The 9,723-nt window shown below is 39.8% G+C and overlaps 1 pseudogene; it reads right to left on the bottom strand.

Annotated features, from left to right (window-relative positions):
- Positions 1-3,178: 3,178 nt before the first annotated feature.
- The window catches only part of LOC102826485, a 54,157-nt pseudogene continuing 47,612 nt past the window's right edge, over positions 3,179-9,723 (bottom strand).

Below are 9,723 nucleotides of genomic sequence, written 5' to 3'. Positions count from 1 at the left end.
GGACATATTGTCAGGAGGGAACAATCGTTGGAGAAGGATATCATGCTTGGTAAGATGGAGCATCAGAGTAAAAAAGGAAGACCCCCAATGAGATGGATTTGCCAGGTGTCAGCATTGATGGACTCAAGTGTGGCAGTGGTAGTGAGGTTGGCCCAGGATCAGACATTGTTTCGTTTTGCTGTGCATGGCGTCACTATGAGTCGATTCTGATTTGGTGGCACCTAACAACAACAACAAAATACTTTATTAAGAAACTTTGAGAACAATGCAGGAAGTATGAAACAAATAGCAAACAAACAAAACAAACATAAAAATTAAGATTGTCACTTGTGAGCCAAGTGTTGGGCATGTTGTAATTCTAAATTTAGTTGTTCTCTTCCTGAAGTTCCAGTGAATATTTGGAGCTCCATATAGAGAACGTCACACTTTCTTTATGATTTTAAAATGATTTTACACCTAATCTATAAAAAATGTGTAAGAATAGTAGAAAACACGATCACTACAGAAATAGCATAAATAAAAACAAAACTGATTGCAAAATTATAAATATCGTGGTTGATATGTCTTGGGAGACAATTTTAGAAGTCAAAAGTGCTGGAGAATTTTGAATATCTATTTGTAAATGCTCTTCATTGGGCTCATTTCTGTCATTTCCATAGTATTTCTTTGCTTTGTCTCCCAGATGTCGTCTTAAGAATAAAAAATGAGCACTTCTTGTTTTTTTCAGGACACTGACTTTTTCAGACCTACCACATATTTGTGAATCTGTGAAAGCTTCACACCCATTAAAGTGCTTAACACATGTGAACACTTATGGTCATTCGTCTGTAAGCAGCTAAAAGAGGAAAGATGACAATCATGGGCAGATTGACCACATTTATACATCTGATGTCTAGTTGTCTTGGCATATGTAGACTGTCTTTGACACATCCAAAGGAATCATTGTTAAGTGTTGTTAAGTATCATCCAGTCGGTTACGATTCATAGTGACCCTATACAGGGTTTCTGAAGAATGTCTGGTGGGTTTGGACCATGTATCTTGTAGTGAATAGTCTAGTGCTTATATCAGGACCCTTCCCCTCCCCCGCTCCCCCCAAAAGAATTATTTGCAAGATGAAAGCAAGCATCCCAAGAAGGAAGTGGTCAGTTTAAATGACATTATCTATGGAAAAAAAAAATTTTTTTTCTGGTCTAAAGAATTAGTCCCAACAAGTCAATGCTCCTCAATCACACATGAACAGTAAGCATTCACTTAGAAACTGTTTATTGCAAAGAGAAAGTACATTTCAAAGAGAGAAGTAAATCTGTCTCTGAGAGTGGAGAAGATCTGGTAGAATTGGGGAGCATAGATTAAGTCAAAGCGAAAGTACACTTCAATGAGAGAAGTGGGTCTGCCTCTGAGTGAAGAAGACCCGGTGGGGTTGGGGTGCACTGGCTTATAAGGGTATGGGTCTCCCCCTCTAAGAGTAGGCTAATGCATATTGATTGTTGTTGTTGTTGTTGTTAAGTGCCATCGAGTCGGGTCCGACCCATAGCGACCCTGTACAGGGTTTCCGAGGGTGTATTGATTAGGAGGAGTGATATGTTGAATATTCATTTGATTTTTAATAAAGGGGCCCTGGCTTCTCAGAAATGGAGTGGCTTCTGCAGTTGTCAGCTCTAGGTGCTATCTTCATGGGCTGTCAGCCTGTGACCAGCTGCTGCTTTCTATCAGGATTTCAGGTCCTCATATCCTTATCTCTGTTTCCAGGCTGTTTCTCTCAGTGTTACTATTCTTGTTGGACTAGAGATGTCCTCCCTCTTTCTTTCTTTCTTTTTGTTTAAGAAAAGTTTTACTAGTGTGATATAATTTCAGCAAAGTTATTGCAATGGGTTTAAAAGACAGAGAGACACATTAATATTGCAGGCTATTAAGTAATTTTTTAATACAATTAAAATATTACACAGACCTATGGAATTTATTGAAGAGCAAACCCACTAAAGTAATTGAATCTGAAAGATTAAATCCAGTATTAGCACCTACAATATCTCTCCTAAGTTTCTCCCAAATAAAATGCTCTCAACCCCAAAGATGAATTAAAGGCATTAGAAGCCCTGATATTAAAAATGTGCAGCCAACAGAACTAGAAATATTGACTTAGACTTGAGAGTTACACTTGAAAATCACTTTACTTGAACCAATCATAAGATTGCTGTGCAATGAATACTGTATATGAGGAAGGTCTATAAGGTTTGTTGGTAGGGACAGTTAAAAATTAGCAATATACAGTATTATTCTTATCAAATTCTTCTCTCATAGTTATATTTATAACAAAACTATAATAAAATATTTATTACACTTGCTTATTACACATTCAGGGACGCAGCAGGGATATTCTGTGTTTGATGGTTTAGCATCCATTTTATTGTGCTTACTTATTTTTGTAATGAACAAGCAACACACATCGTTCCATCATTCATGGTAATGCAATCATACAATAACAATTTTAAAAACAAAAATAAAAAAACTAACCAAACAAACAAACAAAAAGCTGGAAACTGCATTAAATACTGAATACTGGCTTAATTAGGAATAATTGCTATAATAACACATTATTTTTCCAATGAGTTTCGGTTATACACTGAACAGCAGAAATTGATCTTTTGAAGATCTGAGTCATAGCAAAAAAAGATCTTAGAGATGCATTAGCAAAATTATGGGCACAGTCTACCCCTCACCAAAACCCTAGAAGAAAAACATTAAATTTGAGGGAATCAGACGGAACACTGACTAAAATATGACTTGTTGAAATCCAAAGCCACCAGGGAACCTGGCCCAAGGAACCAAGAGAACCCAATGATGGCAGATCAAAATTAACTTTGCATTGGGCAAACCAGCTGCATAATTTTATTAAACAGCTTTGAGTAAAAAAGTGAAATCCTTCATTGTGTTTGCTCAGAACCTAACCAAAAGATTACAGAATCTTAACAAAATTTCTTGACACAAAGTGGATACTGAGTGGCTAGAGGTCACCCTAGGCATGGAATTGTAGTAAATTAAGTCCTTGGAGTAAATGGCACCATGGCTCTGGCGGCAGATACAAAGGAATGATGCTCTGGAGAGGAGGTAGGGGACACTGCGGTCCGCCTGTGGATAGAGGAGGGTCCCAGTTTGAGGTGGGATCTTTAACTCTAAGGTTTATCTTCCACTGTTTATGCCTCTGTCTTCATAAATGGTCATTTCAATAACTCGAAGTCCTCTCTCAATGGGATCTGTCAGAAGGAGGCCTTGGGGAGTATATATCTTCTCATTCTGCTCTTGAACGTATTTGGAGACGTTCTTCAGAACCTTCTCATAATAGGTTCCATGCATAAAAAGATAGTATATGCTGTCAGGCAAGCCAAACAGCCTTCAAGATACGACTGGCCCCCAAGCTTTTCTGCTTCTGCATAAAGGTTATTTAGAGTTCGAACGGTTTCTTCAAACTCTTGCCTATCAATCCGGCTCTCCAGCTTGGTGGGGAATTTGGTCAGGAACTGGCAGCGTCTGCCGCTGCTGTAGTCTTGCTGAATGAAGACCTTCCCAGACACGGGCGCCTGCTGCGGCCTCAAGGCGAGGACAGAATGGGACAGCGCTGCAGGGCCAGAGGAACACCAACCTCGGGTCAGATCCTTGGCCTGGACCCGGGACTCCGGCCCGCCAGCCCCTCATACCCACCCACAGTCCAAAACAAGCCAAGACCTCCCCAGTCCCAAATCCCCTCACCCATGCTGTCATGACAGGCCTTTTGCTACCGCCCTTCCTAGGCCCCACGTCCCCCCTCCTCCCTCTTTCTTGGTCCCTGTCTAGTAGGAGAGGACTTAGGGCAAAGGGGTATGCATGAAGCTAGGATAAGAAGGGCCTAGGGTCCAGGGGTCCTAATCTGTCCTGAAAACCTGACAAATTCTAGCTCCTCTATATTCAAGGAAGCCTATTTCAGATGGATGTGCTAGGGCATCAGCCTTGATTAATGGTACTTGTCCGTAGTCAGTTGGAGGCCACCCTTCTCTGTTGAAGATATACCATAAAATTAAAGGTTGTTGTTGTTGTTAAGTGCTATTGAGTTGGTTCTGACTCATAACAACCATATATAGGGTTTCCAAGGATCAGCTGGTAGGTTTCAACTGACTTTGTGATTTGAGTCCAGGGCTGATCTATAGCAGCACACCAGGAGTCCAAATTAAAGGTTATTGTTGTTGTTAATTCGGTTCATTCAGTTCAGACTCATAGGGATCCTGTATAGAGGGTTTCTGAGGATTGGCTGGTGAGTTTGAACTACCAACCTTGTGATTCAAACCAACCTTGTGGTCCAGTGCTTATCCAACAGTGCCACACCAGGACTCTAAATTAAAGGTAGAGGATAGCATTCAGTCTTTTAAAGAGTAACTAAAGAAATAAGCTAATGTTGGGATTTCATTCTCATACAGTACAAATCAAGAGTTGCAGAGGACACCCAGTTCTATAAACTGATTGCAGAGAACATGGTAACTCAGTGGGCAAGAGAAATAAAACAAGTTGTTGAGTTGACTCTGAAATATGGTGAACCCACATGTGTCAGAGTAGAACTGTGCCCCATGAAGTTATACATGAATGAGTTTTTGGAAGTAGATCACCAGACCATTTTTACTCTCTCATACTATGCTTACTAGTGAGTTGGGATGTGTGTTATACACCTTTGTTTATTCCATGTGTCTAGCAGTGTGCCTGACACAGAGGTGACACTCAATAAATATTAAGTGAGTAACTTGTCCAAAGCCAAATGGTCACTTTAGTCTGTCAGTGGAGTGACAAGCTTTAGCCTAATAGTGTCCATTATGAAGGACCTCAGCAATCATCTTTTTGATTACTTATATGATTATTTGAAGATAAATTATGACTTCCTTTCTCCAGTTCTCTGGCTTGGCAGCTTATCATGAGTGTAAAGTTTAATAGTTTATTTGAAATTTCCAAATTATAAATTATGCAGTATAAAATAATTGTAACTATAACAAAGAAGATAATTCAATATAAAATTGAATAAAGGCTAAATCAAGGCTCTCCTGTCATCCTTTCCCCTACATCTTGAGTTAGCTGATGGTTAAATTTTGGAGCATATCCTCCTATACATTCCTCTTTGCTCATACAAATAAATATTAGCATCTCAAATCAAGCATAACAAATGTGAGGGAGGCACAGAACTGGGCAGTGTTTTGTTCTTGTACACAGAGGCGCTATGAGTGGGCACTAACCCAACAGCACCTAACAGCAATAACAAGACGCTAATAGACATGATTATTATTGTTGTTGAGTGCCTTTGAATTGGTTCCAACTCATAGCAACCCTGTGCAAGGTTTCCAAGGAGCAGCTGATGGGTTGAACTGCTGACTTTGTGGTTCACAGTCCAGTACTGATCCTACAGTGCCACACTAGGAGCCCAATAGATATGATGCTGTTGTTGTTATGTGCTGTGGAGTCGGTTCTGACTCATAGCAACCCTGTATAGGGTTTCTGAGGCTGTAAATCTTTATAGTAGCAGAAAGCCTCATCTTTCTCCTGCGGAATAGTTGGTAGTTTCAAACTGCTGACCCTGAGGTTAGCAGCCCAATTTGTAACCACTATGCTACCAGAGCTCCTTAATAGATGTGCTGGTGGTGGTGGTGGTGGTGGTCGTGGTTATGTGCCCTGGAGTTGGTTCCGACTCATAGTGACCCTGTACAGGGTTTCTGAGGCTGTAAATCTTTACAGGAGCAGAAAGCTTCATCTTTCTCCCGCAGAACAGCTGGTAGTTTTGAGCTGCTGACCTTGAGGTTCACAGCCTTGAGGTTCCCAGCCCAATTCGTAATCACTACGCTACCTGAACTCCTTAATAGATATGGTAGACATGCATACGGGGATTTTAGTGTGTATTTTTAATTAAATAGAATTGTGCTTTTCAATATGATTTTGCCCTAATGACATTCCTACCAGTGTGGTGTTGTGGGTTAATGCACTAGACAGCAAGGTTGGTTTGAAACACAAGGTTGGTGGTTCACGCTCACCAGTTGCTCCTCAGAAACCCTGTACAGGGTCGCGATGAGTTGGAACCGACTACACAACACTTAACAACAACAACCAGTGAATCAAGATCTAAATCTACTTTTTAATTCTAATTCTTCTATGCATGCATGCTGTAGTTTTTAAGTGTGACCAAGTATGGGATTTCTGAGGAGCAGCTGCTGGATTTGAACAACCAACCTTGTGACTCAATCCGACCTTGTGGTCAAGTGCTTATCTTACTGCGTCCCATGCATGCTCACACAGATATATAATTTTTATGTGAAAGGGGTTAATTCATTCTTGTTCTTAAGTATTTTCTTGACTTACATTTGGGTAATAATCATTATAATCACAATAACAGAGGCACGCCTGTGGCAGATCCATTAGGGCCTTGTTCTCATTCTACCTCTGACCTGGTGAAAATGGGCAGATGGGCTTTTCTCCTTGCTCAAAATCTCTGCCCTTGAGCTTCATGTCAGTTCTCCCATAAGCAAGTCATGTCAGGCTTCTCTGTATGGGCTATGAGAGTCTGAGATATTTTCTTCAAAGTGACTCCCTTCCTGTGGTCCCTGAGAATCACAGACTATATCATCTCTTATGCTTAATTCCCCAGAGTGCCAAATTTCTAAGTGTATGTGCCAGGTTATTTTTAAAAAATGTTTCTGAGCCCTTGATTGAAAGTATTTAAAGACCTTTTCAGGGACCGTGTAAGCTCAGAGTGAAATAAACCCATGGAGTCTTGCATTGGAAGTTCTGTATTCATATCTAGTAGGTCAAGAATGAGTGACAGCAACAACTTTAGCACCCCTGGGGAGAGGGACTAATTCCATTTCAGGACTTAGTCAATGTGATCTTGTCTCTTGGGACTTTTTGGAAGAAGTCTTGGAGAGGCATAAAACTTTGACAGAGAGACATTCTGGCCTGGAGATATTCAGACTGTATTTAAAGTTAGTGGTCTAGGGTTTTGTCCTGGCTCTGCCTTATACTGTGTGACCTGGGAAAGTGAGCTTTACTACTTTTTGACTTAGTTTCCTCATGTATAAAATTGTGATAATAGTACAGCCCCTACAGGTATTATATTATTTTGTGGATTAAATGAGGCATTGGGTATACGGCATTTGTCATAGGGAGGTGTGCAATAAACACTTATCTATATAAATACATTTTTGTTTATGTTTAATAATATCCAAATAATGATGTGGTGCTAAAAGAGAAGCGCTCTGCAACAAGGTCAGTTTGAACCACAAGGGGATGATTCAAACCCACCAGCCACTCCTCAGAAAGACTATACAGAATGGATATGCATTGGAATCAATTCAATGTCACATAAAAACAACAACAATGCTCACAATATGTCAAGCACTATTTGAATACTTTACAAATATTAAATCCTTTAATATTCCCAATAACCTATGAAAAGGAGAAAATATTACTATCTTTATTTTACAGATGAATAAACTGTGCCACAGAGATGTAACATATATAATGTCACACAGCTAAGAAGTTGTAGAACCGAGTTTTGAATCCGGCAGTCTGGTTCCAGAGTCCATGCTGTAATTATTACTATACTGTCTCTGGTAGTATAGGGGTTATGAATCGGGCTTCGAGCTGCAAGGTCAGCAGTTGGAAACTACCAGCTGCTCCGCGGGAGAAAGATTAAGCTTTCTGCTCCCATAAAGATTTACAGCCTCGGAAACCCTCTACAGGGTCACTATGAGTCGGAACCGACTCCACCGCACATAACAACAACAACAACAATGTACTGTCTCATGTGGTAACAACTTTTATAATCTAATTTTAAATGTTTAATACAATGGCTATGTGCTAAAAGATGTGTGTATGCTAATATTTCTGTTGTCGTTGTTAATTGCCGTTGAGTCGGTTCGGACCCATAGCGACCCTGTACAGGGTTTCTGAGGCTGTAAATCTTTACGGGAACAGAACGCCTCATCTTTCTTCCGCGGAGCAGCTGGTGGTTTCGATCTGCTGGCCTTAAGGTTCACAGCCCGATTCGTAACGACTACGCTACCAGAGCTAAGGGGGCTCTATTCACAGTTACTTCCAAATAACACAAATAAGATGTTCTAATTGTTAGGCATTTAATGAAGGAAAAAGAAACAAAAAAAGACATGGCATTTAAAATAGGGTGACTTGAAAAGTTCTAAATTGATCGAGACTGTTTCACAAACTTAGTATACCATTCCTTAGAATAAAAGTGATTGGATTACTGGTTAGGATTGAAGAAACATTTCTCTACTCAGTACCCAGCAAGTACACTGACAGAACCTCATTGGAGAGTTTTTCTGAGTTTTACTTATACATGTACAAAAAAGCAAATATCACATCCATCAATAAATTATAATCATAATCTCCTTGATCAGTGATTTTAGTATGTGTGGAAAATTCTATATCAAACTTGAAGTTAGTTTAGTTTAAACTAAAGGAATTTACTTAGACTTTGGTACAGTCATTTGCTTACAGAAGGATATTTTTTGTCCCCATGGAACCTGTGCTGTTGTTAAATGCTGTTTAGTTGGTTCTGACTCATAGTGACCCTTTCTAGGGATTCCAAGGAGAATCTGGTGGATTTGAACCATTGATCCTGAGGTTTAAACTGACCTTGCAAACCAGTACATTATTCTGAAACACCACACCAGGACTCCACGGAAACTGCGGTGACTTTGTAATGAGCCAACAATGACTAGACTGAAGTACATTTCCCACAATTTCCTTGCTATATGTTTTGAGTACTACCACTCCTCTGTTGCAAAATCATACGGAATGACAAATTGAAGAAGAATGGTGTCACATTCATTGTAAAAAAAGAAAAGTATTTAAAGATCATAAAGTATAAAACTATCTATAATAAGATAATATCCATACACCTACAAGGAAGACCAAGGAACTCTGGTAGAATAGTGGTTATGAGTTGGGCTGCTAACCTCAAGGTCAGCAATTTGAAACTACCAGCTGTTCCACAGGTTTCCTAGGCTGTAAATCTGCTCCTGTAAAGATTTACAGCTTAGGAAACTTTATAAAGTGTCACTATGAATCAGAACTGACACCATGGCACATAACCAGCATACCAACCAATAAGGAAGACCAGTTAATACCTCCATTATTCAAATGCACACACCAACCATTAAAGCCAGTGGTGATGAAACTGAAAAATTCTACCAAGAATTCTTCAGTCTGGAATTAATCAAACATGTACTTGAGATGCACTGATAATTACTGATGATTGAAATGCAATAGTAGGATAATAAGAGGAAGGATCCAGAGTTGGAAAATACGGCCTTGATAATAGAAACAATACTAGAGAAGACATGATAGAATTTTTCGAGGCCAATGACTTCTTTATTGCAAATATCTTTTTTTCAACAAAAACCAACTATGCATTTTTTTTTCATAAACATGTGTTGGGGACAGCATACGCAGACCCTGGGTTGATCAGTGGCCCTGTGACATGGATGAAAATCCAACCCCGTGGCTCTCCTCAGGACTGCGAGCCATGGACCCTGAGGGCCAAGGAAGTGACCTCCTGACGTCCCAGGTTCATTGGTTTTTGCGAACTCACTGGTTGGCTACCTCTGTATAATTTTCTTTGGTCCTAATATTGTTCATTCTATGCTTCTAACTCCTTGCTATAAAACTTCTACCTTTACATTTCCAACCCTCACAATCAGTCC

Source organism: Chrysochloris asiatica, unplaced genomic scaffold (genome assembly GCF_000296735.1).
Source record: "Chrysochloris asiatica unplaced genomic scaffold, ChrAsi1.0 scaffold00364, whole genome shotgun sequence".
In the NCBI taxonomy this organism is placed as follows: Eukaryota; Metazoa; Chordata; class Mammalia; order Afrosoricida; family Chrysochloridae; genus Chrysochloris; species Chrysochloris asiatica.
The sequence above is the reverse complement of the archived record's forward strand: the minus strand, read 5'-3'. Positions and strand labels throughout refer to the sequence as shown.